General features: G+C 41.7%; 1 protein-coding gene and 1 pseudogene across 1 annotated transcript in view; both read left to right on the top strand.

Moving 5' to 3' along the window:
* Nucleotides 1-984, top strand: part of LOC108533979 (cytochrome c oxidase subunit 7C, mitochondrial-like) — a 1,884-nt pseudogene extending 900 nt beyond the window's left edge.
* The window catches only part of FBXL20 (F-box and leucine rich repeat protein 20), a 154,284-nt gene that overhangs the window by 66,670 nt on the left and 73,170 nt on the right, over nt 1-14,444 (top strand).

Here is a 14,444-nt window from a genome sequence, read left to right as displayed (position 1 = left end):
AAAAAAAAAAAAAAAAAAAAAAAAAAAAAAAAAAAAAAAAAAAAAAAAGCAAAACTTTGTTTAAACAATTAAAGCCAAATAGCACAGAGGCTTTTTTGATATCTTTGACATTTACTAGATAGAAAACAATTGGTCAGCATAAATTTTAATAAATTCACTTTGGGGTATTTGTAATTTTAAAAAATTCATTGAGTTTAATATATCTTTAAAAGTTTAAGTAATGGTTCAAAATTACTTTAAAATATGTGGTTTTTATGACTGGAACAGTAGATGCCTCTGGGAAAGATAACTGGGTAGTAGGAAGATAAGAAAAACTGACTTTTCAGTAGGCTTTTCTGTATCTTTTTTTTTTAGATGTTCTTATTTTTACGTTTGCATTTTGAAATAATGTCATACTTAAACAGTTCTAAAAATAGGACAGAGAATTTATACTTCAGCTTTCTCAATTAACATCTTACATCTCAACAATATCAGTTATCAAAATCAGGAAATTGACATTGAGATTTCCCATCTTTCCTTTCGGTCCTTGAGCAGGGGGGAACGAGGTTGTGAAAACAAGGTCTTGGTGAGGTGCTGCCATTTCATCCGTCTTTGGTCTCTGCGCCTTTCTCAGAGCTTCCAGCAGCGCTGTGTTGGGCCAGAGCATACAGAGGTTCACAACCTCTGTGGTCCGTAGGAGCCACTATGAGGAGGGTCCTGGGAAGAATTTGCCATTTTCAGTGGAAACCAAGTGGGCGTTACTAGCTAAGATGTGTTTGTACTTTGGATCAGCATTTGCTACACCCTTCTTCTAGTAAGACACTAATTGCTTAAATCATAAGGATGTTTCAGTTCATCCATTTAACAGATAAGAAGAGCATTTTAAGAGATGCAGCCCCTGGAAATGGATCAAACTCTAACTCATATGGCATACTAGATATGTTTGTCAATAAACTTATGACATGAAAAAAAAAAGGAAATTAGCATTGAAACAGGACTGTTGGACGGGCACAGTGGCTCACACTTAAAATCCCAGTACTTTGGGAGGCTGAGGTGGGCAGATCACACGGTCAGGAGATTGAGACCAGCCTGGCCAACATGGTGAAACCCCATCTCTACTAAAAATACAAAAATTAGCCAGGCATGGTGGCACATGCCTGTAATTCCAGCCACTCAGGAGGCTGAGGCAGGAGAATCTCTTGAACCCGGGAGGCAGAGGTTGCGGTGAGCCAAGATCACGCCACTGCACTCCAGCCTGACAAGAGAGCGAGACTCCATCTCAAAAAAACAAACAAAAACCCCACAAATTAGCTGGGCATGGTGGCAACGTGTACTTGTGATCCCAGCTACTTGGGAGGCTGAGGCAGGAGAATCGCTTGAACTCAGGGCAGCAGAGGTTGCAGTGAGTGCCATTGCGCTTCAGCCTGGGCGACAAAGTGAGACTGCATTTCAAAAAAAAAAAGCCAGTCGCAGTGACTCATGCCTGTAATCCCAGCACTTTGGGAGGCTGGGACAGACAGATCACAAGGTCAGGAGATCAAGACCATCCTGGCCAACGTGGTGAAACCCCGTCTCTACTAAAATACAAAAAAAAAATTAGCCAGGTGTGGTGGTATGCGCCTGTAGTTCCAGCTACTCGGGAGGCTGAGACAGAGGAATCGAACCCAGCAGGTGGAGGTTGCAGTGAACCAAGATGACGTGCGACTGCACTCCAGCCTGGTAACAAAGCAAGACTCAAAAAAAAAAAACAACAAAAAAACAGTTCTGTGAACTAATCTACAAACCTTATTCAAATTCTTCAACTGTACGGTAGTATTCTCTTTTTGGCACAGGATTCAGTCCAGGATTACACATTACATTAAATTGTTATGCCTCCTTGCTCTTCTAAGAACAGGATTTTATCCACAGCTTCAACAGAGAAGCAGAAAATACAGCAGGATTTCCTGCTGAATACAGAAAAGTCTCCTTCTGTCACTCAAGCTGGACTGCAGTGGTGCAAACACAGCTCACTGCAGCCTTGACCTCTCAGCCTGAAGTGACCCTCCCATTTCAGCCTCCCAAGTAGCTGGGACTACAGGTACATGCCACCACACCTGCCTAATTTTTAAATTTTCGTAGAGATGGGGTATTGCTGTGTTACTCAGGCTACTCTTAAATTCTGGCCTGGCTAGTTTTCTTATTTTTTTTATACAGATGGGGCAGATGGTGTCTCACTGTGTTGCCCAGGCTGGTCTTTTTTTTTTTTTTTGAGACAGGGTCTCACTGTCTCCCAGGTTGTAGTGCAGTGGCATGATCTTGGCTCACTGTAACCTCCACCTTCTAGGTTCAAGGGATTCTCCTGCCTCGGCCTCCTGAGTAGCTAGGGCTACAGGTGTGCACCACCACACTTGGCTAGTTTTTGTATTTTTTGGTAGAGACGGGATTTACCATGTTGGCCAGGCTGGGCTCAAACTCCTGACCTTGAGTGATCTGTCCACCTCAGCCTCCCAAAGTACTGGAATTATAGGCATGAACCATTGTACCCAGCCTTGATAATTTTAAAGAATATTAGTCAGTTTTAAAATAGAATATCCTGAATTTAGCTTTGTCTGATGTTTACTCTTGTTTTCTCATAATTAAATTCAAGTTATGCAGTTTGACAAGTATACTGTAGAAATGGTAGTATACCCTTGTCCATGTGTCAACAAGAGGTACATGATGTCAGTTATGCTTGTTACTGGTGATACTAACTTTGGTCACTTAGTTAAGGTGGTATCTTTCAGGTTATCCACTGCAGAATTATGTTCTTCTTTGTAATGAATAAATTTACTATGACTAGAGCTACATTGAGACTACATTATACATTGTTACTTTTTTTGTTTATTATTTTTAACATCCATGATGTTATATGAAGGTTAACATTGTGGAGTTTGCTACTGTGGTGGTTTCTGTCTGCCCAATTCTTTCTACTTTCTTTTTTTTTTGAGGCAGTGTCTCACACTGTTGCCCAGGCTGGAATGCAATGGTGCAATTTCTGCTCACTGCAACCCCCGCCTCCCAGGTTCAAGTGATTCTCCTGCCTCAGCCTCCCGAGTAGCTGGGATTACAGGTGTGTGCTACCACACCGGGCTAATTTTTGTATTTTTAGTAGAGATGGGGTTTCACCATGTTGGCCAGGCTGGTCTCAAACTCCTGACCTTGAGTGATCTGTCCACCTTGGCCTCCCAAATTGCTGGGATTACAGGTGTGAGCCACTGCCCCCAGCCTTCTGCTTTCATTAATTGAAATTCTACTGTAAGGCAGAGCTTTCCCATCTGTTCTATTTATAGTTATGTATACTATAGACTCATGGATATTTGTTTTAGTCTGTGAGTTACATTGTTACCCTCACTGCTTATTTTGTTGCTCAGCTTTTCTGTGTCTTTTAAATTTGTGTTTGTCTTTTGAGTTTCTGTGTATTGGCTATTTTTAAAAGTGCAGTTTAATAAATACACAACATTTGGTTTGTTTAGATTTTAAATTACATATTATATCATTTCATCAAACATATATTAACCTACAAAAACAATTGTGTTTTTAGGACCATATTATTTCCATGTATTTGCAGTGCTTACAGCCAAATTACCAATAATTTAAGTGAGTGTTCTTGGTTCTTCTATTTGATTCTAGTCTAGTCTAGTCTTCTATTCTCTTCTCTTCTATTCTATTCTATTCTGTTCTATTCTATTCTATTCTGAGGCAGGTGTTGCCTAGGCTGGAATACAGTGGGATGATAATGGCAGTCCCAAATTCGGGGGCCTAAACGATTGATCCTCTTCCTCAGCTCCTGAGTAGCTGGGACTACACACGTGATCCACTATGCCCGGCTAATTTTTTTTTTTTTCCTTTTGTAGAGATGGGGTCTTCACTTTGTTGACCAGGCTGGTTTTGTATTTCTGGCCTCAAGCAATCCTCTCCCCTTAGCTGCGCACAGTATTAGGATTACAGGCATGAGCCACTGCGCCCAGCCTGTTTCCCCTTTTGTACTGATTCTCTTCCTTCCCTATTGAAACAAAGTTTGTGATTAATGGTGGTTTAACAAGCTGGAATCCACTGTTTGCATAATATGAAATTCAGTTAGCAAGATTGACAGTACTACTTCTTAGAGCAAAACCATATGTACTTACTTAGGTGTACCACTTGAAAAATGAATGTCTATGTTTCTAAGACAAAGACTGTGTTTTCTAAGAGCTGCTGTGAAGTGAGTTGTTTCTCAAAAAATCCTTTTTTTTTTTTTTTTTTTTTTGACAGAGTCTTGCTCTGTTGCCCAGGCTGGAGTGCAGTGGTGCAATCTCGGCTCACTGCAACCTCTGCCTCCTGGGTTCAAAGTATTCTCCTGCCTCAGCCTCCTGATTAGCTGGGACTACAGTATGTGCCACCACACCCGGCTAATTTTTTGCATTTTTAGTAGAGACAGTGCAGCAGGATAATTAAGGAATCAGAGAGACCGAGGGGCTGAGGAGGAATTATCTAATTATTTAGGTGCATTGACCCAGTTGGATTAACATCCAAAGGACTGAGCCTCGAACAAAGAGTCAAGCTATCTTTTAAGCATTTCATGGGGCGGGGGGAGATCTGTGCAGGGGGATGCATATTACAGAAGCGAGAAACAAGGACAGTTATTCAGTTAAGACATGCATTACATCATTTCTTACTTTTTAAGGAACAGCATGTTTTACGACTTGAAATTATCTGTCTAGTGACCTTGCAGCTGCACAGCTAGAGAAAGAGTCTTCACAATGCCTGGGAAGTGGAGAGATAAGGCTCACTAGCCGCAGAAGGAAAAACAGGCAGTTAATTTTAAAGGACTCCAGCTCTTTCTCTTCCTCAGGGGGAATTGGGTTTTCTTACATACAACTGAGTTTTTGATTACACATTCTTTAATTTCTTTTAATTCCTGTTCCACGGGGTTTTACCATGTTAGCTAGGATGGTCTCAATCTCGTGACTTCGTGATCAGCCTCCCAAAGTGCTGGGATTACAGGCATGAGCCACCATGCCCAGCCCTCAGAGATTCCTACTGAGGATGATGTTGATAACTATAAAAATGACATTAAGTGATAAAGACTGCTGAGTCTGCACCGTGCCCTTTTGGTTATAACATGCGGTTTCAGAATAAGGACTGTTATTAACTATAAGAATATGAAATTTTTTAAAGGATTGAGGTAAAAAAGAATATGAAATTTTTTTCATTTTTTCAACTCTTCTGGTGTTGGGTTATAATGTGACCAATATATCTGTGTAAGTGGGTAAGAGATGAACTTTATGAACTGAAATGGAAAGAATGGATTGGCTGAATTTTTTTTCTTTGTCTAAAATAGTAAGTAGAGAGCCAGGTGTGGTGACTCATGCCTATAATCTCAGCTACTTGGGAGGCTGAGGCAGGCGGATTGCTTCAGGCCAGGAGTTAGAGACCAGCGTAACATAGCTAGGCCCTATCTCTTAAAAAAGAAAAAAGAAAGGAAAAAGGCAGCAATTCATACTGTGTTGGGGTCCCCTAGATCCATCCATAGGTGTGGTGATGTGCAGGAGGATTCATAGGACTCATCATGTAGTCATACACAAAACTATGGTTTATTATAAGAAAGGATAGGCCGCGCACGGTGGCTCAAGCCTGTAATCCCAGCACTTTGGGAGGCCGAGACAGGCAGATCACAAGGTCAGGAGATCAAGACCATCCTGGCTAACACGGTGAAACCCCGTCTCTACTAAAAAAATACAAAAACTAGCCGGGCGAGGTGGCGGGCGCCTGTAGTCCCAGCTACTTGGGAGGCTGAGGCAGGAGAATGGCTAAACCCGGGAGGCGGAGCTTGCAGTGAGCCGAGATAGCGCCACTGCACTCCAGCCTGGGCGACAGAGCGAGACTCCATCTCAAAACAAACAAACAAACAAACAAATATAAAAGTATAAAATACAAAAACTAGTAATAGAAATATTCAAACCATTACAGTGCAGGGCTATTTATTTAATGAAGAGACAAACAGATTTAGTCATTTAGGAGAGTTTCTCTATGTGGGATGACAACTGATGTTCTTTATGAGGGACGTGAGATGTATAGAAATAATGAAATTACCTTTCCTTAAAGTTTAATGTGGGTACAAACATTTGTTGAGTGCCTACAATGTTCCAGGCATTATGCTGGAAATAGAAATAATCACTGTTCTCAAGGAGCTCACAGGGCAGTAGAGAGAACAGGCCTGGAAATAATCAATATAGAGCTAGAAAAGAGGTTTTGCCTAGGTCATTAGAGCAATCTCACATGTAGGGCTTTAAACCTAGACAGAAAATGCTTCCCAGGAAATGAGACAAATGAGCTGTGACTTAAAGAGTAGTACCCCGTATCTACAAAAATTAGGGTGAGCGTGATGGCTCCCACCTGTAATCCCAGCACTTTGGGAGGCCAAGGTGGGCAGAAGACCTGAGGCCAGGAGTTCAAGACCAGCCTGACTAACATGGTAAAACCCCATCTCTACTAAAAATACAAAAATTAGCTGGGCATGATGGCACACACCTGTAATCCCAGCTACTCGGGAGGCTGAGGCAGAAGAATTGCTTGAACCCGGGAGGAGACTGTAAAAAAATCATGCCTCTGTACTCCAGCCTGGGTGCAGAACGAGACTGTCTCAAAAAACAAAACAAAAATAAAAATTAGCCAGGTGTGGTGGCACATGCATGTAGTCCCATGAGAGAGATTGTTGAGTACTTTTTGTGGGCAGAGGAAAAGGACTTTGATTCAGGTATGCTACAAGATTTGAGGCCCAAGCTCTTTGCATAGTACATAATACTGTAATTTAGGATTTTTTTTAAAGGTTTGCCTGGCAAGTTAGCCATCATTTATAATATTATTTCTCTTGGAGAATTTACAGACTTTGAACATGTACTCCATTTGTAAATTGGATGCTGCCTTTCTGATTATTTTCTCCCTGGTTTGTTTGTTTCTGCCTAATTGTCATCTGTTTTAATATTGTCAAGCTCATTGTTCCGTTTCCTGGAGGAAAATAAAACACTCTGTAGAGTACATTGGATGTTTTAGTCTCTCAGGGAGAGACTTTGGCCCTGTTTGGCCCCTCATGTTCTTTCTTTTTCTTTAAAAAATAAATTATTTATTAAATGAATTAATTTATTTGATTATTTTTGAGACGGAGTCTTGCTCTGTCACCCAGGCTGGTGTGTTAGTGGTGTGATCTTGGCTCACTGCAACCTCCGCTTCCCAGGTTCAAGCAATCCTCCTGCTTCAGCCTCCCCAGTAGCTGGGATTACAGACACACACCACTATGTTCAGCTAATTTTTGTAGTTTTAGTAGAGCTGGGGTTTCACTATGTTGGCCAGGCTGGTCTTGAATTTCTGACCTTATGTGATCCACCTGCCTCAACCTCCCAAAGTGCTGGGATTACAGAAATGAGCCACCGCACCTAGCCTATTTTTTATTTTTTATTCATTTTTATTTTTTATTTTTTGAGACAGAGTCTCACTCTGTTGCCCAGGCTGGAGTGCAGTGGCGTGATTTCGGCTCACTGCAATCTCAGCCTCCCAGGTTCAAATGATTCACCTGCCTCAGCCTCCCGAGTAGCTGGGAGTACAGGCAGCCGCCATCATGCCTGGCTACTTTTTCTTGTATTTTTCTAGAGACAGGGTTTCACCATGTTGACCAGGCTGGTCTTGAACTCCTGACCTCAGATGATCCGCCTGCTTCAGCCTCCCAAAGTGTTGGGATTACAGGTGTGAGCCACCACAGCCATTCTATTTTTGATTTTTTTGAGACACAGCCTTGCTGTGTCACCCAGGTTGGAGTGCAGGTGACACAATCATAGTTCACTGCAGCCTCAAACTCCTGGACTCAAGCAATTCTCCCATTCCAGCTAGTAGCTAGGGCTACAGGCATGTGCCATCACACCTGGCTAATTTGTTTTAATTTTTTTTTTTTTTTTTTTGTAGAAACAAGGTCTTGCTATGTTGCTCAGGCTGATCTCGAGCTCCTGGCCTCAAGTGATCCTCCTGCCTTGGCCTCCCAAAGCACTGGGATTACAGGTGTGAGCCACCATACCTGACCTTTTTTCTCTCTGTTTTTTTCTGAACCATTAGAGATAAGTTATAGACATGATGCTTTTTACCCCTGAAAGGCTGCAGTATTTTCTAAAAACAAAAACATTATATATACATATATATCTAGATAGATAGATAGATAGAAAGAAAACACCACAGTACAGTAATCAAAGTGAAGATACGAGCATTGTCTCATACTATTATGTAATCCAGAGACCCTGTTCTAGTTATTAATATTTTTTCATTTATATCCTTTATAGTAAAGGGGGAAAATATTTTTCTTCTTGATTCAGTTCCAGCCAGTATCACAGATTACATTTATTTGTCAAGTCTCTTTGGATGTATTTAATCCGCAACAATTTTTCAGCCTTTGTCTTTCACAACATTAACAGTTTTGAAGATTATAGGCCAACTTACGGATTTGGGTCAGAGTATCGTAGAAGTAGTATCCTTCTAACTATATGATAACATAGGCATAAGATGTCTATTTGTCCTAGTACTGGTGATGTCAGCTTTCATCATTAGGTCTGAGGAGTATCTGCCAGATTTTTTCATTGTCATGTTACTATTTTTTCCCTTTGTTTAAATAATGTCCTATGGTAAAATACTTTGAGACATTGTATTTATTTTATTATTTTATTCTATTTTATTTATTTATTTTTTTTGACAGAGTCTTGCTGTGTTACCCAGGCTGAAGTGCAGTGGCCAGTGAAAGCTCACTGCACCCTTGAACTCCTGCACTCAAGCAATCCTCCCACCTCTGTCTCCTGAGTAGCTGGGATTACAGGCATGCCCCACCATGCCTGGCTAATTTTTAAATTTTTTGTAGAAATGGAGGTCTCATTATGTTGCTTAGGCTGCCTTGAACTCCTGGCCTCAAGTGGTCCTCCCACCTTGGCCTCCAAAAGCACTAGAATTACAGGCATGAGCAACTGTGCCTAGCCATGACATTGTAAATATCTTGTTTCTCATAAAACTTTGACTCACTAGTTTGATTCTTTCCTGAAACAGTTATTACTGTTGCAGTTGCAATATGACTATGATTTTCTAAATTTGCTGTTACTTCCACATGTTATTAGTTGGAGTTCCACTGTAAAGAAGAGCTGTCTCTTGGATCCAGTTTGTTATTTGTTTGTGTTCATATCAGTATGGATTCATGGATTGCTAATATATTCAGTGCATTGTTACCTCATTTGGGTTATCATTATTTTGATGCTCAAATTGTTTCAGTGGGATCCCCATCCAGCTGTGTCCTTTATCCTTTGAATATATTCCTATCATTCATTGAGCACTTCCTTGTTTTCTGGCACAAGGTGTTTCAGACCCTTCTTATACCTCCCTTGATTCAGTCCTGGAATCAATCATTTCTCGAAGGAGCCCTTGTAATTTTTTTAGTAGAGAATGGTATTTATAAACAACAATCTTTTTTTTTTTTTGAGACAGAGTTTCTCTGTGTTGCCCTGGCTGGAGTCCAGTGGCGCGATCTCGGCTCACTGCAATCTCTGCCTCCCGTGTTCAAACGATTCTCCTGCCACAGCCTCCCAAGTAGCTGGGATTACAGGCACCTGCCACCACACCCAGCTAATTTTTGTATTTTTAATAGAAATGGGGTTTCACCATGTTGGCCAGGCTGGTCTCAAACTCCTGACCTCATGTGTTGCACCCACCTCAGCCTCCCAAAGTGCTGGGATTCCAGGCATGAGCCACTGTACCCGGCCAGAAACTATACAGTCTTTATGCTAGATATGCTCATTACTCCTGGGTGTCATTGCTTCTAGACTTTCTCATCAGACAGAGCTAAGAAGTACATGTTTGGTTACCTGGGCATGGTGGTGGCTGCCTGTAGTCCCAGCTACTCGGGAGGCTGAGGCAGGAGAATGTTGTGAACCCAGGAGGCAGAGCTTGCAGTGAGGTGAGATTGTGCCACTGCACTCCAGCCTGGGCGACAGAGCGAGACTCTGTCTCAAAAAAACAAAATAAAACAAGAAATACATGTTTGGTTGTGGATGTATTTTTTTTTTATCTCCTTGTGGATGGATGTACTTTAATAAATACATGGTTTTTGGGGGGTGCATGTGTACATCTCATACAATTTTATATCTGCCCATATCTGTATCTGTATAGATGGCTGGATAGATTAAAAACTATAATCCTCTTACATAAGCAAACATACCTAGTTCATATTGACACCTACAATAATACCGAGTCTATTACCTTAGGGTTCATTCTATTCCTCCTCCTTTCTGTATTTTCTTTTTTTTTTTTTTTTTTTTTTTTTTTTTTTTGAGACGGAGTCTTGCTCTGTCGCCCGGGCTGGAGTGCAGTGGCCGGATCTCAGCTCACTGCAAGTTCCGCCTCCCGGGTTTACGCCATTCTCCTGCCTCAGCCTCTGGAGTAGCTGGGACTACAGGCCCCCGCCACTTCGCCCGGCTAGTTTTTTTTTTTTGTATTTTTAGTAGAGACGGGGTTTCACCATGTTAGCCAGGATGGTCTCGATCTCCTGACCTCGTGATCCGCCCGTCTCGGCCTCCCAAAGTGCTGGGATTACAGGCTTGAGCCACCGCGCCCGGCCCTCTCTGTATTTTTAACTTCTTTCTCTAGGGAAGAAATATAACTCAATAATATGCTTACTTAATCCTAGAAAGCACATAAAGTGATTAACCCATACCACTGTGAAGAAAATCTAATTGGAGCTTATTATTTATCTTTTTTGTTTTTTGCTTTTTGTCTTTAGCCTGATAATCTAAAGAAAATACTGAGTTTAGAAGTTAACTTTGAGGCTGGGTATGTTGGTGCATGGCTGTAATCCTAACACTTTTAAAGGCCAAAACAGGGCTGGGTGCAGTGGCTCACATCTGTAATCCCAGCACTTTGGGAGGCCAAGGTGGGTGGATCGTTTGAGGTCAGGAGTTTGAGACTAGCCTGGCCAGCATAGTGAAACTCCATCTCTACTAAAAATACAAAAATTAGTGGAGACGGGCGTGGTGGCACACACCTGTAATCCCAGCTATTCAGGAGCTGAGGCAGGACAATCACTTGAGCCTGTGAGGCAGAGGTTGCAGTGAGCCAAGATGCTCCACTGCACTCCAGTCTGGGTGACAGAGTGAGACCCTGTTTCAAAAAAAAAAAAAAAAAAGCCAAGACAGGAGGATTGTTTGAGGCCAGGAGTTCAAGACCATCCTGGGCAATATAGAGCCCTATCTCTACAAAAGCGTGTGTGTATATATATTAGCCAGGTGTGGTGTGCACCTGTAGTCCTAACTACTTGGGAGGCTGAGATGAAAGGATTGTTTGAGCCCAGGAGTTTGAGGCTGCAGTGAGGTATATGATAGCACGACTACACTCCAGCCTGGGTGACAGAGCAAGACCCCATCCAGAGCAAGACCCCATCTCTAAAAAAATTGTTTTGATAGGGTCTTGCTCTGTCACCCAGGCTGGAGTGCATTGGCGTGATTATGGCTCACTGTAGCCTTGATCTTCCCAGTCTCAGATGATCCCCCCACCTCAGCCTTTCTAGCAGCTAGGACCACAGGTGGGTGCCACCACTCCCAGCTAATTTTTGTATTTCTTTATAGAGATGGGTTTTCACCATGTTGCCCAGGCTGGCTTGGAATGCCTGGGATTACAGGTGTGAGCCACTGCACCTGGCAATAATTTTTTTTAAGTTAACTTTGATTAGTTCTTTAGGTTATTCATTTAGAATATAGTTCATTTCACTCATTTATTTTCGTATTCAGTTTTGGATTTGTGTCAGTCCGTTTGCATTGCCATAATTAAATACCTGAGACTGGGTAATTTATAAAGAAAAGAGGTTTATTTTGGCTTATGATTCTGCAGCATATACCAGAAACTAGCATCTACTCCTGGTGAGAAGTTAGGAAGTCTCTAATCATGGCGGAAGGCAAAGGAGGAGCTGGCTTATCACATGGCAAGAGAAGAAGAGAGAAAAGAGGGAAGTCCCAGACTCTTAAACAACCAGATCATCTATGAACAACTGGAGGAGAACTCACTGATGATTAAGGGGGTAGTACTAAGCCATTCGTGAGGTATCTGCCCCATGATCTAATACCTCTCAGCAGGTCCCACCTCCAACATTGGGGATCAGATTTCAACATGAGACTTGAAGGGGACAAACATTCAAACTATATCAGGATTTTCCTCCCCATCCTTATTCAGTATATTTATTTATTTTTTAGCAGATAGTTAACTTTGCTGTACTCAAACAGCCTGTCATGGGTGCCAGCTCAAATATAAGTTCAATTCTTTTACCCTTAGCTGCTTGGAGTCTGCCCTGTGCATGCAGTGTTCAGAGGTCAGTCAGCAATTTGAATAGAATTTGTGTTGCCTCACATTGGATCTCTCCACAATTTACAATGTGATTGCTCCGAATTCTGTTCTCTAGTTTTCCTTTGCAGGTTTCTATCCATTTTCTAAATGCTCTGAGAGTCCCAAATATAACCTGCCCTCAGGATAAATGCTGTAAAACTAGAAATTGTCATTCCCCTACTTCCTTTAATATCTATCTGTTTTTGTTCACTTTCCAATACATTCAGGTGGTAATTTTTAATATTTCACTCCGAATTTATAACTGTGTGTGGAAAGTTAGTTCAGTGGAAGCTTACTCAGCCATAACCAGAAGTAAAACCAATTTTATGTTTGATTATTTAAAACATGTTATTTCAAAAGTCAGATCTGTACAAAAAGGTATTACCTAAAAGATAAGTCTCTGCAGTCCAACCTTCCTTCTACCCCATTCTCATCCTTCATTTTGAATCACTTTACAAGAGGTTTGTCTGAAGAATGATTATTATTACTATTTTTTTTGAGACAAGGTCTCACTCTGTCATCCAGGCTGGAGTGCAGTGGCACAATCACAGCTCACTGCAACCTCAATTTCCCAGGGTCAGGTGATCCTCCCACCTCAGCCTCCTGAGTAACTAGGACTACAGGTGCCACGCCTGGCTAATTTTTGTATTTTTTGTAGAAACAGAGTTTTGCCATATTGTCCAGGCTGGTCTCAGAACTCCTGAGCTCAAACCCATCCACCTGTCTTGGCACCTCCCAAAGTGCTAGGATTACAGGCATGAGCCACTGCACCTGGCCTAAAGAATGATTCTTGGCCTTGACTTTTTTTGAGTATTAAATCTCACATGCCATCATTGACATTCATTTTTTATCAGTTGGATTTGGATTAAGAAATTTCATCTTCATCTAGATATTTGAATTTGTAAGTTAATGATCAAACCTTGCTGCAATGCACTGTTGTTATATTTCTATCCTGGTATATTGCACAACTCAATTGGAGGATCAAAAAGAGAAATGTCTACTTGTTCTGCAGTTTTCTTTAAAAAAAAAAAAAAGAATTGCCAAACTCTAAATTCACAATTTTATAAATGTTTTTATAGTAGTTAGGTGATCCCTCTTTAACATTATTAAGAAACACCAGGGCCAGGCGCCGTGGCTTATGCCTGTAATCCCAGCACTTTGGGAGGTGGGCGGATCACCTGAGATCAGGAGTTTGAGACCAGTCTGGCCAACATGGTGAAACCCCGTCTCTACCAAAAATATAAAAAATTAGCTGGGTGTGGTGGTGAGCGCCTGTAATCCCAGCTACTTGGGAGGCTGAGGCAGGAGAATCGCTTGAACCTGGGAGGTGGAGGTTGTGGTGAGCCGAGATCGTGCCACTGCATTCCAGCCTAGGTAACAATGTGAGACTCCATCTAAAAAAAAAAAAAACCACCTAGAGAGAGTGTTTAGGAAAGATAGATTCCTACATTTCTCACCTAGAGATTCTGAATCTGTAGGTCTGATCTAGGACCCAGGAATCTGCATTTTAACAAGCACTCCAGGTATACCCGTGCAGTTGATTTATGAGCCATTCTTTAGTACACAGTAAAGCATAAGAATAAGAACTAAATCTTGGGGCATGCCTTCATTTGAAAACAAGTATAGGCCGGGCACGGTGGCTCATGCCTTTAATCCCAGCACTTTGGGAGACCAAGGTGGGTAGATCACAAGGTCAGGAGTTCCAAAATCTGCCTGGCCAAGATGGTGAAACCCTGTCTCTACTAAAAATACAAAAATTAGCCGGGTGTGGTGGCAGGTGCCTGTAATCCCAGCTACTCAGGAGGCTGAGGCAGAGAATTGCTTGAACCTGGGAGGTGGAAGGTGCAGTGAGCCAAGATTGCATCACTGCACTCCAGCCTGGGTGACAGAGCGAGACTCCGTCTCAAAAAAAAAAAAAAAAAAAAAAAGACAAGAAAACAGAAGTATACTAAAGACATATAAGGTGGTTTCTGAGAAGCCAAGAGAAGAGATTCTTAGTAAGTAGGGAATGGTCAGTGTGTCCTGTATTTTCAAGGCATGAGGCTTATTAAAAACTGAGAAAAGCCTTTGAATAGTAA

This window comes from Rhinopithecus bieti, unplaced genomic scaffold (genome assembly GCF_001698545.2).
Source record: "Rhinopithecus bieti isolate Rb0 unplaced genomic scaffold, ASM169854v2 scaffold_10685, whole genome shotgun sequence".
Lineage (NCBI taxonomy): Eukaryota > Metazoa > Chordata > Mammalia > Primates > Cercopithecidae > Rhinopithecus > Rhinopithecus bieti.
Note: the sequence above shows the minus strand (reverse complement) of the source record. Positions and strands in the feature narration are given on the sequence as shown.